The sequence below is a fragment of the Bacillus rossius genome, chromosome 1 (genome assembly GCF_032445375.1).
Source record: "Bacillus rossius redtenbacheri isolate Brsri chromosome 1, Brsri_v3, whole genome shotgun sequence".
Taxonomy (NCBI): Eukaryota; Metazoa; Arthropoda; class Insecta; order Phasmatodea; family Bacillidae; genus Bacillus; species Bacillus rossius.
The window spans coordinates 136,218,503-136,238,497 of NC_086330.1; the positions used below are offsets into that span (position 1 = coordinate 136,218,503).

The window sequence follows — 19,995 nt, forward strand, 5'->3', positions numbered from 1 at the left end:
GCGATACATGATCTTTCAAATATGTTTTATTCACAGTTGTTTGGCTAACTCTTACTGAATTATTAAAATTTTACAACAATGCTTTAAGTTATTACCAAGGAAATAGCACACTTAATACTTATTTGATTCTCAGCATACTTATTAGGAATATAAATATTGTGATGAAGACATATCTGAAAGCAATAGTAAACTTTTTATAAATATTTAAGTTAATAAAGTCAGTTTTTTTTAACTTACTGAAATGTGCCACTGAGTTTTATTGTTAGTTAAAATCTTTTAAACTCTTGTTTGTGTTACACTAATAACATGTCATTTAAAATAAATGTTTTGCTTACAGACATCAAAGAAAAGAACAACCAAAACAGCAGCTAAAGCAGTCCGTGAAAGAACAACAAATGAGACTGAAGGGAATGCCGTTACAAAGGTATATATAATAAACCATCTTTCCATTTATCTTAGCAAGTGAACGTGATCTCTGAATCCATACCTATTATATTTCCTTGTTCAGTTGTCACTATACTATAGCATAAGGGCACTATGATTATAACACTTACATGCTGCCCCGACATTACTGTTACACTATATGCCATAATGCATTGATAAAATTTTATGATGAGTAACATCTCAAATATTTCAGTTCTCAAAACTACTACCAGTGGTACAAATTTTCCAAATTTCACTTGAAAAGGACCACAGAATGTTTGTTTTTAAACTCTTCACAACCACATTAAGGTCTTCTTCTTCTTCTTCTTCTTCTTCTTCTTCTTCTTCTTCTTCTTCTCCTCCTCCTCCTCCTCCTCCTCCTCCTCCTCCTTCAAAAATTGTTTATAGAATGACCTTGCCAGAAGGATAATATATAGACCAAATTATCTATTCATGAATTTAATTCAATTCAATTTTAAAAAATCCCTTTTGGCACAGCCTACAGGCGTAGGTAAATTTCAAAGTTACCATTTTTTTCTGGAAATATTTTTTCAAACTTCTATAAACTCCTTGAAAATTTTCAGAACTTAATGTAGCTGACGTAAAAACCTATATGTTCCCAAATAGTACTCAAAAAAGATAGATTTAACATTTTCTCATATTCCATGCTGTGAAAATATTTTGAATATTTTTAATTTAATGCATCCAAGATGAATTTCTTAAAGAATTTCATAATATGCCTACCAATGTAGTCATGCAATTATTTTGAACCTTCAAACACTGTTATTTGTCTCTTGGACTAAAGTCGTATACATTGTTTTCGAACAATTTCCAATGAATTTGATATTAAAAAAGATTTAACTATTTTTTTAAATTTCAACCTCGGTTTTACATGGTAATGTAGAGAATTAACCTTTGTTTGTGTAGTCAGCACTGGAAGTTTTTGTTTTTGTTGTAGCAACGAGTCAAGGAAATGGCGGATATAAATGTGGTTATATTGTGTTACTAGGATGTTTTATTTAACCATTAATAATAAGTTTAACAGGTTATGGGCCCAGAAACTCAGTGAAACAGATAAACAGTCAGCCTGTTAATGTTGAAGTCGTGGCCGGTATTGTAATCCGTAGTTGAGAAACAGTATCGAGTGTGTACGAGCCTGAAAGAATGGCAACTAATATCAGTACAACTTCATATCCACAGTTAACAGACACAAATTTTAAAAACTGGAAATACCGTGTTCTGTGCCTATTGGACGAAAAGGGAATAAAGTGGATTGTGAATCAAGAAGGGGATAGATGTACGGCTGATTCGACCAAGAAAGAAGAGGCTGAAGTTGTAAACAGGCGAGCTAAGAATATCATTATAAACTGTGTGAGTGATCGTCATATTGATTATGTTCGGGACTGTGAAACTGCCCGGGGTATGTTGACCGCCCTCAGTAACGTCTTCGAAAGAAAAAGCACTATTTCAAAGTTGCTTGTGCGGAAAAAGTTGTTAAGCCTAAAATGTACGACTTCTCTTCAGGATCATTTTAATATGTTTGACAACTTAGTCAGGGACCTGGAAGGGATGGGCTCAAAGCTCGAGCAAGATGATATTGTGTGCCATTTGTTATTAACATTACCTGAGAAATATGAGAAAGTAATTACGGTTCTGGAAACGATAGACACATATTTGACTTTGGATTTTGTGAAATCGAGGTTGTTGGATGCTGAATTGAAATTGAACCATATGCAGACAAGTGAGGTAGGTGAGAGCTCATTTATTACACGATTTAACAATAGGTCTAAACCTAAGAGGTGTTTTGAGTGTGGTGAAACAGGACACTTTATAGCAGATTGTCCAAGACGCTATAAGGTTAATTATAAATCATCTGGGGGAAATCTTAACATCTCGCGGGACCGAGGTTATGGAAGACACCCGAGTCGTGGGCATGAAAATAGAGATGGCTACGCAAGTAGAAGTAACTATCTATGCTACGATGATGGAGAAGGTCAAACCAAAGAAGTTTCGTTTGTGGCAACTAGTGAAGAGACTGTGTTGTGTAGTGAAGAAACGCATGAAATTCAGTTTGTTCTAGACTCGGGATGTACAGATCATCTAGTTGGTATGCACGTGAAAAATCATATGTCTAAGGTTAAGGAACTCAAGCAGCCGGTAAATATCAGAGTTGCAAATGGCGAAGAGTTGATGGCGACACAGGTAGGAACCCTTGGGCTTCACAAGAATGGGTTAGTCATAAAAATAGAAGCACTTATTGTCCCTAACCTGACAATGAACCTACTATCTGTTGTGAAGATTGTAAAGTCTGGAAAAAGGGTGATCTTTCATGAAAATGTGGCAGAAATAATAGATGATAGTGATCTGAAAATTCCTTGTGAGTTGGTTGGGAAACTGTATGTCATAAGTTTCTTACTTAGGGAAGCTGAAAAGTGTTCCCTGGCAGAAGTAGAGGACCTGTGGCACCGGAGGCTCGGACATTTGAACCGCAAGAGCTTGACGTCAATGGGCCTGCCAACTTCAAACAAAGTGTGTGACTCATGTCGCCAAGGAAAAGCGGAGAGACAACCATTTCCTCACGTCAAGGTACCAAGATCTCAGAGAATTGGAGAACTTCTGCATACTGATGTGGGGGGGCCAGTAAATCCTCCAACAAAGGACGGCGAGAGGTACTATCAAACTATTATTGACGATTATTCACATTTTGTTGTTGTGTACTTGCTTGCAAACAAATCGGAGGCAGGAGAAAATTTGATAAAGTATATCAACCAGTTGAATTCTCAGCTTGGGAGAGGTTCTGTCAGTCGTGTGCGATGTGACAATGGGGGTGAGTTCTCATCCAATGAACTAAAATCCTTTTGTTCAGACAAAGGTGTGAGATTAGAGTACACAGCCTCGTATAGTCCACAGAGCATTGGAGTAAGTGAGAGGATGAACAAGACTCTACTTAACAAAGTTAGAAGCATGTTCGTCGAGACTAACTTGCCAAAATTTCTGTGGGGCGAAGCAATCAGAACAGCTGCATACCAGATTAATCGGTCACCTACAACAGTGCTAAGTGGGGGAATTCCAGCTGGTGTATATTATGGAAGGATTGATCTGTCTAAGTTAAGAATTTTTGGTGCAAAGGCCTGGGCTGTCAAGTTGCCACAGACAGGAAAATTGGAATCAAGAGCAACACCTGTGAGAATGGTCGGATATAGTCCAAATGGATTCCGGCTGTGGGACCCAGTAACAAATTGTGTAGGAGTGTCACGAGATGTTACATTTGATGAGACAGATGTGGTTTTTCAGGAAGTAACTGTCGATCCTAACCTAATAGTTAGTATGGAAGAAACTGATGGATGTGAGGAAAATGTGGACCTGGATGAAAGTGAAGATTTTAGAGGATTTGACAACAATTCACAGAGAACGACTATGAGCAACCTACCAGAAAGACAACGGAGGACCACGTCACTACCAAGAAGACTGGGTGAATATGAATTGTATAGTGCGTATTGCTTGATGACTGGTGACCCAACTACATTCTCTGAAGCAGTTGAAACAGGAAATGGCTGGGAAAAAGCAGTAGAAGTCGAGCTTGATGCTCACAATAAATTCCATACCTGGGAACCTGCCAAGTTACCAGAGGGAGTTAAACCTATTGACACAAAATGGATATTCCAGACAAAACAAAATGGACTCAAAAAGGCAAGATTGGTGGCACGTGGTTTTAAAGAAAATTGTGACTACGATGTGTATTCTCCAGTAGCAAAAATGACAATGATCAGGGCATTGTTATCATTTGCACTGCAAAAGAACTTTGAACTCAGGCAATTGGATATTCCCACTGCCTTCCTCAATGGAGAACTAAATCAAGACATTTACATTAAGAAACCAGAAGGGGTTGTATGTGATGCTGAAGTATTAAAACTGAAGAGAGCACTATATGGTCTTAAAGGATCTCCAAGATGTTGGAATCAGAGGTTTCACATATTTGCGACTAAGTCAGGATTGGAACGTTCTGCTAGTGATGCCTGTTTTTATCTCAAGAAAGACTTGCATTTAATTGTGTTTGTAGATGATATTTTACTTGTTGGTACCATTGAAGAAATAGAGAAATCTGTATGTCACCTGAAAGATGAATTTAATGCCAAAGATTTGGGAAAAGTACATTCATTTTTGGGCATGGAAATTGTAAATGATGGGACAAAAATCACGATATCTCAAAGACATCTGATTGCAAATATACTTCAGAAATTCAACATGGAAAAATGCAAGGGGATGCAAACACCAATTTCACATGATGCAATCCCACACCCAACGGGAGAGAATGTGAATGTACCCTACAGGCAGCTTATTGGATGTTTAATGTATGTGTGTATAGTGAGTAGGCCGGATATTATGTTTGCAGCATCATTTCTAAGCAGATTTCTTGACAGACCAACGAACTGTATATGGAACGCAGCGAAGCGAATACTACGGTACCTGAGTATCACCAAAGACTATGGTTTAGTGTTTAAGAGAAATCAGCACGAGAATCTGGTGGCATACACGGATGCTGATTGGGCAGGAGATAAGCAAGACCGAAAGAGTACCAGTGGATCAGCAGTGTTCTTCGCAGGAAACCTCGTGTCTTGGCAGTCTACAAAACAGCAGACTGTAGCACTGTCGACCGCAGAGGCAGAGTATGTTGCAGCAGCTCAGACAACATGTGAAATTCTTCATCTTGATGGTCTACTGAAAAACATCTCATTTAGTGACTCTGTGCCTGTGTTATATTGTGATAATCAAAGTGCTATACATATGATAAACAGTCGACCGCAGAGGCAGAGTATGTTGCAGCAGCTCAGACAACATGTGAAATTCTTCATCTTGATGGTCTACTGAAAAACATCTCATTTAGTGACTCTGTGCCTGTGTTATATTGTGATAATCAAAGTGCTATACATATGATAAACAATCATGAAAACTCAAAAAGGTCGAAACACATTGACATTAGAGTAAATTTTATTAAAGATGTTGTGTCAAAGAATCAACTTGTTGTGGAGTATGTGAGATCGGAGGATAATGTCGCAGATATGCTCACAAAGGCATTGTCTGTTCAAAAATTCATAATGTTTAGAAATATGCTATCTGTTGTGCCCATTGATTGAAAGTTGTACTGTACTTCCTTCCTGTTTACTTAGGGGCAATTTAAAGTTATCTAAAATGTAAAAACAAAATAACTTAAAATTGAAGGGGGATGTAGAGAATTAACCTTTGTTTGTGTAGTCAGCACTGGAAGTTTTTGTTTTTGTTGTAGCAACGAGTCAAGGAAATGGCGGATATAAATGTGGTTATATTGTGTTACTAGGATGTTTTATTTAACCATTAATAATAAGTTTAACAGGTAATAGTTTATTTCATCAAATTTGTTTCAACCAAATGTTTTATATAAAGTTTAGGAATTTTTACTAAAATGAATTTGAAAGTAAAAAAAAAAAAAGTAATGTCATTTTGTTTTTCTACCCTGGCTATTTCCATCCATTGATGTAAAGGTTTGTATTATCAAAAATTGTTTCAGACAAAAGTTTTAAGAAATATAAGATTTACAAACAGTTTGAACGGATTTGAAAGTGTACCACTAAGGGAGTTATGAATTTTTTTTTTTAAATCTACCCCTCATTTTTTCTACCCCTTGCAGCATTGGTACTTCCAATCAAAAAAATTGTTTTAAATAAAGGTTCTTGATAACAATTATAAGATTAATACACAATTTGTACAAATTTGATGTTGTAACTATGAAGGGAGATACAATTTTTTTTTATCCTCTAACCCTTGTTTATTCTACCCCTTGGAGTAATGGTTGATTGTATAAAAAAATTATTTCAGACGAAAGTTATAGATAATAATTTAAGGTATTACAGTAAAACAGAACGGAATTGATTGTGTACCTCTTAAGGGAATTGTGATTTGTTTTTAATTCTACCGGTTATTTTTTAACCCCCTGCAACAATGGTTTGTCTTATAAAAAATTTGTTATAATTTTTTTGTCCGCCAACCCTTGTTTTTTCAACCCCTTGGAGATACCATTGGTCATATTAATAACTTATTCAGAGAAAATATTTTGGCATTACTCCTACGAATTTTAATAAATTCAAACGGATGTGATATTTTCCATATTGTGTGATTTAGAACGATTTTTCTGGTTTTGAATAAACCTTCGCCATTTCTACCCGTTTGTTCGGATATTGCCCATTACCGAACTCGACCGAGATTTTCCACGTTTAGATTTTATGTATTAGTTTGTAATCGATTCGAGAAAAATTACTACAGTTAATGTGTCCACAAGAAAGTGATTATATATATATACACACACACACACACACACTTTTCAGTTGACGATGGTTTTGGGGTCTATGGACCATGAAACGAAAAATTATATAAAAATTTTCCGGAAGTCGCACCTTCGTAATGGCTACATTAAGTAATATTTCTTTGAAATCTACCTAAAAGACAAAAATATTCATATGTATAACACCAGAAATACTACAAAATTGAGGACAAGAGAATGTAATACAAGAAAATTTGAAAATGGTCTCAACTACATGGGCATAAAACTTCATAACTTACAATCCCAGGAAATAACTAGTGATACAAATTGATGTTTTGTAATACTTATAGTTCTAAAAAATTGAACTAAAAATAAAACTATAAAATCTTGTCTCTATTTATGAAATGTTTAGAGTCTAGCTTTGATGTATGGCAAGCTATCGTATTTGCCAGTACTCAGTAAATTATACTGTGACAATTGTTCATTTGCTATTTGTTATTATTGGAAGGGATCTGAAACCAACTTATTCTTAACAAAATTCGCACAATTTTAATTTCTTTTAAATGCATGAACCATATGCGTCATTAGTGGAATGAGTCAGTTGGTTTCTTTCATTGTTAATGATTGTTTTAAATTTTTTTTTTAACTAAAATTTGTAATATAGGTAAAAAATATTATTGTTCCCTTACCAATTAATATTTGTAATATTTACATTTCTTATTCCTTTATTTTTTCTTTCTAGGTGATGCCAAATCAAGTACAAGTACAGATATCCCTCACTTCAAAAATATCAAGAATTCCAGAATTTTCAAATGGTACTGCATGCTGTAGTAACATTGAAACAAATGACTGTCAATCAAAAAATGATACCAACAGTTATTTAAATAACTCCAGCCAACTCAGACAGTTTGGTCTTAATGGAAACCCACAAACACCACATGGACTTAAACGTAAACTTGCTGCTGTGACAACTAAATACAACAGTGCACGGAAAAAAATAAAAATGCTGCAGCAATGTAACAGGAGGTTGAAGAAACGGAATTGCAAATTGAGTAATATATTAGAGGATTTGAAGAAGAATGCTCTTATGGGGGATGATTCGTTAATGGTATTGGAAAATTTAGGTGGAGCTAACAATGAGCTTTTAAAGCAGCAGGTTTTTAAAAGTTCAGGCCAGCCAATGCCAGTAAAGTATTCACCAGAGTTAAGAGCATTTGCTTTTACTCTTTATTACTTCTCACCAAGGGCATATAACTATGTCAAGAAGAGTTTTGACACTTTTCTTAGTGGTGGGAAAGGTAGACTGTTTTTTTTTTCCTTCTAAATCCTCATAGATCATTTTATGGGTGTAAATTTTAGTTAAATTTTGTCAGTTAATTTTATCTTAACTTGAACATTAAGTTTGCAAAATTTCATCAATAAGTACTGCTTTTAAGGGTAGTAAGGGGAATTAGGGGTGGTTTTCGATATCTTTTATAGACAGGGGGAGGAAGAGTTTTTTTGATTGGACATAGTTATCTTCTTCCTCTTAAGTTTAACGTCAAGTGAAAAACTTCACAAATAAATACCAATATCCTGTTTTAAGGGGTGGGGAAAGGGGACTTTTTTTTTTTCAGAAACCTTGTGTGGGCAGGATGATGGGGGTGCCTATTTTTAAATAAGATTAAGCAGTAAATTTCCTCTTGTTTTTAACATTTATTGTGCTTAACTTTATTTATATGTACCAACAATGTGCTTTAAAGGATGGAAAAGGGGGATGAGATGGTATTTCAAAATATTTTGTAGAATGTGACCTTACACATTATTTTTTCTAAATTATATATCAAGCAGTAATATTCTTCTTATGTTGAATGTAATTTGTGCAAATTTTCATTAAAGAAGTAACAAATTTATGATGGGTGTGGTATTCAGGCATTCGCTTTTTTCCTCAATCATAGAATAGTCATTTTCCCCTTTATTTAAACTAAAACTGGGCTCAATTTCATCATAAAGTTCAAAAATTCAGTATTAGGAGGTGAGAAAAGGGAATGGGGGTGTTTTTTTAAATTTAATTTAGAATGTGACCTGCATGTGTGTCTCTCTCTCTGTGTGTGTGTGTGTGTGTGTGTGTGTGTGTGTGTGTGTGTGTGTATTTAGAAATTTTATAGAGAGCAATTTTCCCCTTATTTTGAATGAAAGTAGTGGAATACCAGATCAGCCATGTTTATTGATTTGTAAATTTATTATTGTACATGTTTTGTGTGTGTTAACGGTGAAGAAGTAAAACTACCCAAGATGCAATTTTTTTCATACAAAAATTAAATAATAAATGTGCAAGTATTTGTAATTTCAGTTAGTTGAGTTATTTTGTAAATTCAAATAAGGCATTAAAATTTTCTTTTCACATTTTCTAAAGGTTACTGAAAGTAGATACGGTAGGTTTTAATTCTAAACATACAATATATATTGAAGATGCAAATATATTTTTAACATTTAACCATGAGTATGATTTTTAATACATTACACATTCTGTATTTTCTATTACTGTACTTTGACCAATCATTTTATTTAACATTAAAAAAATTATTACTTTTTGGAGACTTGAGTATTTTTTGCTTTAGTTAACCTGTGAATCTGCATTCAAAGATAATGTATTGCCATGGAGATGTAAAAAATAAACAGAACATTATACAAGTAACCATGTGCTAACTTGTAGACTCGAAGAGGTAGAGCTTGAGAGCTATTTTGAACTAAGTAGTAAAAACATTTGAAACTGAATGCTGAAGTACCCATGATTATGTTTACTGGGGTGTATAGGAACCTTAAAATTGCACTGATTCTTGTAAAGCAATAATTGTCTTTACCTCAATTCTGATTGCTAGTAAGTTCCTATAGGAAAAAATAAATGGAAATGTGTGCAATGGCTCCATTCTTACCTTAGCATCTTGTAATTATTCAAATTTTTCTTCTGTATTCCACAATCTATTGTCTCACAAATCTTTGCCAGTAAGTTGGGACATTTAATTTGTTCAATTTTATACACAGGATGTATTTCCATGTATATGTATGTGTATACACACATATACAGTAAAAAAAAAACTGGTTCATCAGTAGGCATGTCACAATGACCTAAAAATTACTTTCTTTAAGTTTATTTCATAATAAAAATATTCAGTGGCTTATGAAATTTTGAACAGTGTTCACAGTTCAGGAAAGTATTAATACCAATTTATTTACTGTTTAGTTTTTCACAACAGGCCAGCCTGTATCCAAACACTATTCTCCAAAATTATTTTTAAGATGGGTATACTCACTTAACTTGCTAAAAAAAAACCTTTAAGTTCAACTTATGACATTTATTTAATAACTGGACTCGTAAATTTGCTGTATGTACTGTAGCATTGGAAATGTATCACTTAAAATCATAGTTATTAATGGTACATAGTACAGTAACTTACAAATGTGTGAATTTTTTATCATTATTAATTGCTGTGTAACAGTGTTTTATTAGCTGTTCCACCTTTCTTAAAAGATTTGATATAACATTGATATGAAGCTGCATACAGCGACACTTTGATCATCGCATCCTCTATTAAAAATAGAGACCATTGTGATCCAGGTTCAATTCCTGGAATGTTCACACAAGAATTTTTTGCTAGTTGGTATGTGGCAAATGTTGCCATGATCCGATTGGTTTTCTGGGTACATCAGTTTCCGCCCACCTGTTTATTCTGTCACTGCACTTTCCTAATGTAATTACGCCTTGTCATTTAAAGAAATCGTTGAAATTTAAGCATAGATTAAGATGTTAAAATGTACTTGATGTTTTTCAAGTAAAGTAATTTAATTGTGCTCTCAAGTTTAACTTGTACAATGTTACTGATAAGATAATATCACATAATAAATAGTTCAAACTGTTAAACCAATAGGGTGGGCCTGTTAAAAAAGAAGGGATGGTGCGGGTATCTAAATTTTATTCACCTCCTCAAGAACTTGTGCAATAAAGGATATAAATAATTTAGAAAACTATAATTCAGTGCTCTAATTTTGCCTTAATAGAAATTTAATGCAATATACGATTCAATGAAGAAAAAAAAGATATTGGTAAAATGTGGGCTTTCTATGAATTTTTTACTGGCCAACAGAATATAAATATATATATTTTTGTATCAGAACAGGCAGAAACCACCATCATAGATGTATGTAGCAGAAAAGTCGGACCGCAATCTGGTGAACTAAAAACTTTATCACTTCTCCCTGCAATAGTTTGTAACTTACATTGATATTTTTTTTACTTTGTATGGCTATCCTCTAAAGTAACGCAGGTGTTCTCTATGTAGGATAAATTTCCAGTAACATATTTTACCCTCTACTGTAATATACAGAAAGTTCACAAAATAAACTAACTCTAATGCAGTCTTTCTCCTGGTCTATGCATTGACCACCATACTTGTATGCAGGTGGCTGTTCAAAAAACTCTACAACCCCACAGTTGGCAGCAGTACACATGAGTTTGTAGTGTTTTCAGTTTTTTTTTCTATTGTCTTAAGCCCCCCAAAACTATCGGAACACATTGGGATCCGGCGGCTCGAACATATTTGACAGTGTGTGGGCTTTAAACCAACATACTCGGATTTGTTGCTGGGTTGAATGCTCGACTCAACAGCACTGTCCAACTCGAACTGAGCACCTGACATGGATTGCAACGTGTATGGAGATCTGTCGAGCAGCTCATCTGACTAGCGTACAGTTTTCCTTTTGTAGTGGCTGTGTAATCAGCAGTGTTAGTTTAGCAGTACTGTGATTAAGGCTAGTGTAATGATAAAGTTTAATGATAACAAATAATTTTTGACGAGAGTTCATAAAATTCTATAAGGAACAAGTGGCTTTATGGGACGTTGAAAGCAAAAAATTATTGTAACAATATGTGAAAAGAAGGGTACCCCGTCATATAGCTTAACTTGCTCCGGTCCACAACCAATCTTTAGACCACAAGAGTCAATATTTTTTCTTTTGTTTACATATATATAAAACAAAACACACCAGCACAAACAGCTACACTTGTCTCAAAATCCACTGTGCAACTGACAATACACCCAGCTTGATCGATCATAAGTTCGACAATGTGTGGAAAACGCACAACTTGTCAGGTTGGATGTTGGGTTCAAGGTCAGGTAATTGGAAGTGTTTGGCACCTTTTTTTTCAAGTTATATGGATTACTAAAAATATAGACATTATGTCAGTTAGCTGAAAACATACACTATGGGATCAAAAGGAAAAAATGTTTATAATATGTTTTATCACAAGGACGTTGCACTGAAGTTACTGCGCCCTCTAGTGGTGGTTCATGGCATTCAGCATTCTGTTTGAACACTCGCACGCTACACACACACACACACACACACACACACACACATACGTTGGCGGTGCAAAACTGGAAAGGAAAGGTTAAAGGTGAGGGAAAAGGAATTTGAGTCATAGCAGTCTCATGGGGTAAAGCCATGGTCGAAGTGATTTACAAGCTGGGTGCAATATGAAAGATGTGTTTAATGGCATAAAACTTTGTATATGAGAAAAACTGCAGTGTGTAATAAGTAAAAATACTGCTTATATTAACATTAAATAAAAAATGCACTATCTTAACATCATTCAGTTTTATGTAAACAAATTCTTAAAACATTTTTGTAACATGCAATTGTTTATTAGAATAGAAGCTGCTCTTCTTGTGTTAAAGCGACTGTTGCAGTCCTGCACGATTGAACAAGTATTCAATGAAATGCATGCTTGTGGTATCTGGAAATATACATAAAACAAAATATTGAAATAAGCACTCTATAGACAGTGGCATTACATTCCTAAAGCTTACTGCTATAGTAAAACATTAAAATTTTCCGTAAGGTAATGTTAGTTTTCTGAAATTTATCCAAAATATTGGCAAACTTTCATTTTCATCTTGAATTTTTTCGTCACCTGTGGTGGGAAAGATTAATACCTACATCAATAGTCAAAATTGTTGATGCCATTATAGCAGCAGACAAAATCAGTGCCAGTAACTATCCACAGCCATTGGCTGGCTAGTCAGTTCACTTCATCATCATGGAAGAAAAATGTTTTCATGGAATGTTGTAATATTTAGAAAGTACATATTTAATATTATTGTTAAGCTATATTCTATTTATGGTACATAATAATGCTATATTTTAAGGGATTATAGAGGAAAGTACTTGCATTAAGTTTGTTTTTATTATGGAGACACTGTTACATGTATTTAATTTGTAATATTATGTGGAATTGATGGCTTAACCCAGAAAAGAAATGTATTCACACATCTTGTATTTAAAGCTTGCTATGTTCTTTGAATGGTTTTTGCAATGGGGAAGATTGATTCAAGATTTTTTTTGGATACACCATTGCTGTTTACTCTGTATGACAAGAAACCTCAATAAAGGACAAAAAAGATGAGTATCAATTATGCCGTTTAAGCGGATGCTTCTGCTTTCAGCCGCAGCGCAGCGCTCCTATCCCCTTTTCCCCTCTCCACCCCCCCTTCAACCTCTTTCCTCCCTTATTTTCCCCACTCCTATCTTCTCCTTCTCTGCCCGCCGCTACACCAGCGCTCCTGGTGTCGTAGTTTACAGTGCTATATAAGCCCACATTTTTTAGCTCTCGTCACTGTCTTCACTCATTAGGAGCTGTTGACAGTCCATCGGGCAACAGTATTGTCTTTCTCCGCAGCATTCGGCGAAGATATGTTCAAATTCAACCTGACACTCTTGTTCGTGCGTAGTATCCATGTCACTTGGTATCTTAGATAGGGCCAGTCGTATTAATAATGTTCAGTTTTGCATCCCTGTTAGTTTTTATTTAATCATCAAGAATTCCTACTAAGGCAAGTGTATTTGTTGTATTTTTCCGTATTGAAATCCTTACCTACTCTTGAAGGCAGCGACCCCAAGGTTGTTTTAGATTTTTTTCTTCATGCTGAAAGGCTTTGTAAACTTAGTCTAGTGCCGATGGCATCCCTTATGAAAGGCTTGTTAACTAAGTGCTCACGCATTTACGTAAACTGACTAACAGATGCCATCATTCAGGGAACGGACTTTCACACTTTTAAGTCTTCCATTATTCGCACAGTGTGCCCACCTTGCGTCATGGACGCTTGCAGACGGGAGTATGTTTTCAGATTCCGAAAACCAGATGAGTCTGTCACTCAATTTATTGATAGTGCCTTGCATTCGCGGGTGTGTTGGAAGTGGGGCATAGCGAGGCGGATTTAGTCCAACTTGTGTTAGGAAATGTAGCGCCGCATGTGCTTAGTTTGTCCAGCACATGCTCTTTCCCCCCCCCCCCCCCCCCCCCCCTTCTTTCGACACTCTACGTGCTTGGGGCAGCGAACTTGAGGCACGCCTAACAGCCGCAAATAAATATGATACTGAGTTTGCAATGCAAGCGCAATTAACACACAGGGTCCACGGAAATCATAGTGAGGCGCGCCCTCTTAAAGTATTTGCCGCACCGACACAAAATCCTGAATTAGGGAGTGGAGACGTAGACAGTGGAACCTCCCCTGTGCACCGGAAAGAGGGAAATAGGAACGATAATTTCCCGTGGCGAGGTATCCCGGGCTGTGATAAGTGTGAGGAACGCCCACGCTCCGGCAGGCGTAGCTTGTCAGGTGTAACCGAGCCTGCGGTGGGTGCGGCAGACAGTCGTGAGCCGGCTGCATGGCCCGCGCGCCTAGTACAGGGTGCCACAAATTATAAACACGCACGCTGCGTAAACTGTTGCCTGTTCTGTCATTCTGTAGACCACTGTGATAAACCACGCGTTAACATTAACGAGCGTAGGTGTTTTTCATGTAAGGGTGTAGGGCATTACAGGAACAAGTGTCCGTTAAACTGGCATTGACAGGGCGGAAAACGGGTCGCTTCTGTCGGTTTATTAAAAAATCCTTTTTATCCAACTATTTACATTATTTGCCACTGCAAATCCATGATCAGTTATTCTCATCCTTGGTCGATACTGGTGCCACGCGATCAGTAGTTAGTGAACGCTTTCTGCAGAATTTAGTAAATATGTTTCCCCATTTATTTCCTCAGCACAAGTTTATCGCCGACACACTTAATATTTGCATCGCAAACGGTGAATGTTTGCAGTCTAATAAATGCATGGTTATCCATTTCAAAATCAAACATTTCTCGTGGAGTTGGAAGTTCTCTGTAGTTCTGAATATCTCTCCCAAATTTATTATAGGTCTGGATTTTTTAGGTAAGACTCAGAGTGATTTGGACCACGGTCATCATGAATTGCGCTTCGACTTTGCTCCCGACGTAAAAATTCCCTTACGGTTTGACACCTCATGTAATTTTGTGGTCGAATGTCGGGATGTTAATGAGTCTCCACGTCGTTCAACCATAAAATCCATAATCAATCATTTTTCTGATGTTATTACGTCAAAAATAGGTAACTGTGACATATTGCTGTACAGGTTCTATTTAAAGGACAAGACTCCTGTGCGCAGTAAATGTTATAAAGTTTCTCCACCTAAACTACAAGCGATGCGCAATATTGTAAACAAGTTACTTTTAGCCGGAGTCATTTCACCTTCAACTTATAATTTCAGTACGCCTACGTTTTTGGTAAATAAAAAAGATGGTATCAGTTGGCGCATGGCACATAACTATATCCCTTTAAATCAAAAGCTTGCCTATGAGGATGTATATCCTCTCCTGACTATAGAGTGTGCCCTACAACACCTAGGAAAAGCTAATTTTTTTTTCGGTAATTGACTTGAACCAGAGTTTTCACCAGTGCCTGCTAGACCCTGCTTGTCGTAAATATAACGCATTTTCCATGCCCTTCGGGCACTTTGAATTTAACCACATTCCGATGGGTGTAAGTTTTGGTAGTCAAGCCATGAGTAGAATACTGGACCACATTCTATAAGACCTCAAGTATAAATATGTTTTTAACTATATCAACGATATTATCATCTACAGTAATACTTTTCAAGATCATGTGCAGCATATTACTGAGGTTCTTTCATGCCTACGATCAGCTCATCTTACTGTAAACCCTAATAAGATTGAGTTTTGCCAAACGTCAGTTAAATTTTTAGGTTTCGTGATTTCACAAGGAAATTTAATTATGGATCTAGAAAAAATCGCCCCTCTAGTTCAGTTCCCCAGACCGACTAATCTAAAAGGCGTTCAAAGATTTTTAGGTATGATTGGCTACTTCTCTAGGTTCATTGAAAATTTTTCCGCCTTAAGCTCACCTTTAAATTGCTTGCGCAAAAAGAATGTGCCTTTCACATGGGGCTCATAACAAGAGAAATCTTTTCAGTTCTTAAAGTGTTGTATGACAGTTCCCCCATTCTAATTTTGCCCGACTTCGAAAAAAGATTTGCTGTTCAAGTCGACGATTCGTCTATAGCTTTGGGCGCAGTATTAGGACACTTAGAAAATGACAAAATCCGACCTATTGCCTACGCCAGTCGCTCCCTTTCAGAATCCGAACGCCGCCTAGGGGTATATGAAAAAGAAGCCTTAGCATGCCTGTTTACATTAGAAAAATTTGAAAGTTATTTGGACTCACGCGAATTTGATCTTTTTACCGACAATAGAGCTTTGAGTTGGTTATTTAACCACCCGCATCAGTTAGGAAAGTTAGGCAGATGGATTTTAAGATTATCCAGATTTTGTTTCACAATCCACCACGTTCAGGGAAAGGACAATATAGTTGCAGATTCACTGTCCCGTATGTTTTGTACCAAGGAATTCAAGCAGACAGAAACATCCCCATCCATCTGGAACAGCTCGTTTCTTTTAAACTACATCCAGAATCATATTTCAATATTAGAGAGTGTCAGAGTCAGGATTCACTGTGTCAGGACATTCTCAAAGATCTTAAAGCAAATAAACCCGTGCCTTACATACAAGAACAAGGATTAATTTATTTCACAGGTACAACAGGTAGAGCTCGTCGAGCTGTAGTACCCAAGCTATTGAGACCGATGGTGTTAGCATATTTTCATGCCTCGGTTTTGGGTTGTCATTTAGGTATTGATAAAACGTATCAATGTATTGCGACACATTTATTTTGGCCAGACCTTCATGCCGATGTGCGCCAATATGTCCGCACTTGTGTTGACTGTCAAATTTCAAAACCCCCTCACAATTCCAAAATAGGATTATATGAAGCTGATCCTCCAGTGGCTCCATGGCAGGTCATCCACATAGACATTTATGGTCCGCTAACACGATCAAAAAAAGGAAACATGTGTATTTTGGTGGTGATAGATATTTTTTCGAAATTTGTAATTCTGCTTAAAGCCTTATCTAATCATGTTTTTAAATTGTTTGGCCCCCCCAAGTGTAGTAGTCTCAGATAATGCTCCATATTTTCAATCTAGTACTTACAAAAATTTTCTATTTGAATGGGCATCAAACCCGTGTACAGTTCTCCTTATTACCCACAAGGTAACATGGTAGAACGTGTTAATAAGGTTTTGAAGGGCATTTTGATTTCTTTTTATCGCTCTGATCAGACTATGGGACACAGATTTAGCATTGATAAATGTTGGTTTAAATTCTGCCTATCACTCCTCTACCGGTTATCCACCCAGCATTCCCTTCCTAGGCCGTGAGCTTTCCCATCCTCTTTTAAATCAGTGGGGTCTGCCTCCCATCGACTCCGGTTTGGATATTTACAGTCTTGAACAAGTCTTAGAATCAGCGTCTTGTAACATTCACAAAGCCAGACAGGAAGTGGCAAAGGTTTACAATCAAAATAGAGCCGCTCCTCGCTATGAAATAGGAGATCTAGTCCTATGTAGAAGCTTTCGCTTACCTAACTTAGCATCTCAACTTAATGTAAAATTAATGGCACCTTTTGAAGGGCCATTTGAAGTAAAAAGGATACTGGGCACGAATACATTGTTGCTTAAATCTTGTAAATTTAAAAACAGATTCCGCAAGGCCCACGTGTCCCAGGTGAAACCCTTTGTTACTTAGGTTTAGCTGGTTTAGGGCCTCATGTAATAATAATAATAAGGTATTGTATTTTTGGTATCTGTCACTATACCTAAGTTTAGTTTTTAGGATTAGTATTGTACATTTTATTTTTGCAGTCAGGGCTCATTTAGGTGTTTGTTTTGTGTGTGTGGTATTTGCGGCTTCCTGTCCTATTTCAGCTTTGGCGCGCCATCCCATTCCTGACCCTTACGCTGCATGGCTGCCATCGGATCTTCAGTCATCTGGTCTGCAACTCGGCGGGAGACGTCCGCTCGAGCCACTTTGGATCCTCCTCCCTGGTAGTGGGACCTGCCTGTTAGAGACCTCTGCCTATACTGCTCTGGAGCTGCCTGCTATGCTACTGCTACTGTCGTTGAAGATTCCTGCGTCTGCTCCCTTGTAATGAGCATCTGGAGCGGCCGCGTCGAGTGTGACCTTCTGGACATCTCCGCAGCCACTCTGATCTTCCTCTGTGGGAGTTCAGCTCTCGGTGAGCCTTCTCCTTCGAGCGGCCAGGACAGCTAGATCATGCTGACTATTGCTGGAGTGTCCTCCTCGTGGGCCCTTGGAGGGTCACTCGCTGGACCATCGGTACCTCTGCCAGAGCCCCGTTTTGTATTATGCTGTACTGACTTCGTTAGACCTGTGGAAGATGTCCATGATAGAGACTATTTGTGGTGGACCTCATACTTTTCATGATGCGTCGTGAGCTTACCAATCAGTGTTTTGGAAGAATGCTGAAGCCGTTCAACGTTCTAGCAGGCAGAGACACTTAAGGGAGGGGGTTTGAAGCAGATGCTTCTGCTTCCAGCCGCAGCGCAGCGCTCCTATCCCCTTTTTCCCCCCTGCCACCTCTTTCCTCCCTTATTTTCCCCACTCCTATCTTCTCCTTCTCTGCCCGCCGCTACACCAGCGCTCCTGGTGTCGTAGTTTACAGTGCTATATAAGCCCGCGTTTTTTAGCTCTCGTCGCTGTCTTCACTCATTAGGAGCTGTTGATAGTCCATCGGGCAACAGTATTGTCTTTCTCCGCAGCATTCGGCAAAGTTATGTTCAAATTCAACCTGACACTCTTGTTCATGTGTAGTATCCACGTCACTTGGTATCTTAGATAGGGCCAGTCGTATTAATAATGTTCAGTTTTGCGTCCCTGTTAGTTTGTCTCTTTTCCATGCTTAATATTGCTTCGTCAAGTGTCTTGTTACCTTGGTCATACAAATTGTATTTCAATGGCTTACCCCCTTTTCACGTCTAAGATTTTAGGCGACTGTGCGGGACTCCTGTGATGGCCAGCGATGCTTCACGTCAAGCCACACTTACACTTGCTTTAGTAGGAATTCTTGATGATTAAGAGCCCTCTGCTCAGCCTAGCGGCCCACTGTTTTTGTTGTTATCAGTATTATCTGTAAATTATTCTTCTGTGCCTGATCTACTATTATGAAGATTTATTTAAACGCAACGTGTCGCCAATACTTAATAGTTGTGTAGGTTACTTGGTGCGTAACCGCTAGCCTTGTACTCCGCCCATAAATGCTTATATTGTATTTAACTGCTGTACGCTAAAACATATCTAGCTTGTATTTGTTCAAGACTTTATATGGATGGTATTGTGTTGTAAACGAACGTTTTAAGAATTACAGTGTAAGAGCTTATAACGGTTTTTGGTCACACAGTTTTATCTTATATTTGTAAGCATTAATTATTGTTATGCTGAAGCTGTTAAAAATTGTTTAAAATAAAATTCTATTTCTTTCCTAGCCTTCTCTTTGAATACGTGTCAAACTCCGCAAAGTTTAGGTCTCATAACCTATATATTATATTTAATTTCTTCTAGTGATATATCTACTGGTGTCAGGCCGCGTGTCTAGTGCCTAGTCCTGGTTTCACCGTAATATTTTTCTGCATAATTCCTTCCACTGAAATTTTTGTGTTGTCTATGTTTTTAACTTTTGAAATTGGCTGATTTTGGCCTGTGTTCTGTATGTTTGCATATTTAATCTTTTTTGTCAATTAATGAGGTTTCTTATGACTTACAGTTTAACACGCTATAGCTTACTGATGCATTATAATGCATGCATAAATCTTTTAAATATTTTTACAAACATTAAAACATACATACATTATTGTAATAATCACCAGTGTATTCCTTCTGACCAAGGAGCCACGATGGTGTAGTGGTTGAGTCACTTGCCTCCCACACACGCAATCTGAGTCTGAATCCTAATGGGGTCACAGCCTTATTTTTCACAAGTGGGAAAATATGGTGGATGTTGCCGAGAGCCT

At 37.1% G+C, this 19,995-nt stretch overlaps 1 protein-coding gene across 11 annotated transcripts in view; it reads right to left on the minus strand.

The window, feature by feature from the left end:
* The window catches only part of LOC134546194 (sodium/hydrogen exchanger 10-like), a 405,401-nt gene that overhangs the window by 216,267 nt on the left and 169,139 nt on the right, over nt 1–19,995 (minus strand). For 5 of the 11 annotated variants that reach the window (XM_063388793.1, XM_063388794.1, XM_063388797.1 and 2 more), the window contains one exon: nt 12,353–12,491. The exons of 2 other annotated variants lie outside the window; for them this stretch is intronic. The gene's annotated coding sequence lies outside the window, so the exon portion shown is untranslated. Of the gene's footprint in view, nt 1–12,286; nt 12,492–19,995 lie in introns of those variants that run through there. 4 more of the 11 variants (XM_063388798.1, XM_063388791.1, XM_063388788.1 and 1 more) reach the window with 3 other exon arrangements.